The sequence below is a fragment of the Belonocnema kinseyi genome, chromosome 2 (assembly GCF_010883055.1).
Source record: "Belonocnema kinseyi isolate 2016_QV_RU_SX_M_011 chromosome 2, B_treatae_v1, whole genome shotgun sequence".
Classification (NCBI taxonomy): Eukaryota; Metazoa; Arthropoda; class Insecta; order Hymenoptera; family Cynipidae; genus Belonocnema; species Belonocnema kinseyi.
In genome coordinates, this window is record NC_046658.1 from 87,777,469 (window position 1) to 87,778,812 (window position 1,344).

A 1,344-nucleotide genomic window follows, 5' to 3' on the forward strand; every position below is an offset into this window, starting at 1 on the left:
ATATTATTATTAATTATACTATTATAATTATGTTATATTATAATAGTCTTATTTAAATCTTCATCGGCATTTGAAAGAAATTAAAGAAATTGGTGATTTTGGAATTCATCTCTTTTGGATAAAAACTCAATTATTTGATTGAAAAACTAATTATTTTGTTAAAAATGTAACTATTTTGTAAAATAGTCCTCTTTTCTATAAAAAATTCAACTACTTCGTTAAAAATTTTATTTCTTTTATCTGAAGGTTCCTCTCTTTCGTTGAAAATACATTTTTGAAACTGACAATTAATCTACACCATTTTTGGTTAAAAAATCATGTATTTTGTTAACAATTCGTCTTTCTTTTTAGAAATTAAATTGCTTTATAAAAAATTTATACTTTTTGATTAAAAATTACATTTTTCGGTTGAATTATCAACTGTAAATATTTTTTGGTTGCAAAGTCGTTTTGCTGTAAATGCACCTATATTGTTAAACATTAAAATCATAATTTTTGGGTGGAAAATTCGATTATTCACTTAAAGTTGAACTACTTATTTAAAAAATTAATTTTTTCTTATTAATGATTCATAATTATGGTAGAAAATTCAACTATTTGCCTTTAAATTAGGTTAAAAATTCAGCTTTTTTGTAGATAATACTCTTTTTGACTTGAAAATTAAAAAATTTATTAAAATTAAAGTGACCTTTTTTAGTAGAAATTTAATCTTTTTGGTTGAAAATGTACCATTTTTGGTCAAAAATGCAATTGTTTGGTTAAAATATGAAGTGTACATCTTATTGGGTTTAAAAGTCGATTATTTCACTACGAGCTGAACTACTCTGTAAAAAAATACTTTTTTTTAACAAGGTTTTATAATTATAGTTAAAAATTTAACTATTTGGTTGGATTTTAACTCTTTGATTAAAAACTCATATTTTTCGCTGAAAAAATCTACTTTTTGTAGATAATTCGCTTTTTTGACTTTAAAACTAAATAATTTCGTTGAAAATTCATGTATTTTGTTTAAAATTTGTCTTTTTTGTAGATCATTAATTTTCTTGGTCGAAAATTTATGTTATTGGTTGAGAATTTAATAACTTTATTGAAAATTTATTTTTTCGATTAAAAATTATTTTTTTTTTATCTGAAAATGTAACTATTCTAGGATTGATTAAAAATTAATCGTTTTTATCTGGAAATTGAACTATTCAATTTTTGGTTAAAACTTTATCCAGTACATTTTTTTAGTTAAAATATCAATTATTTGATAGAAAATTAATTTAATTTGTTAAAAAGTAAACTTTTGGGTTGAAAATTGATATATTTTGTTAATTAGATTTTTTTCGTAAAATTAAAAAA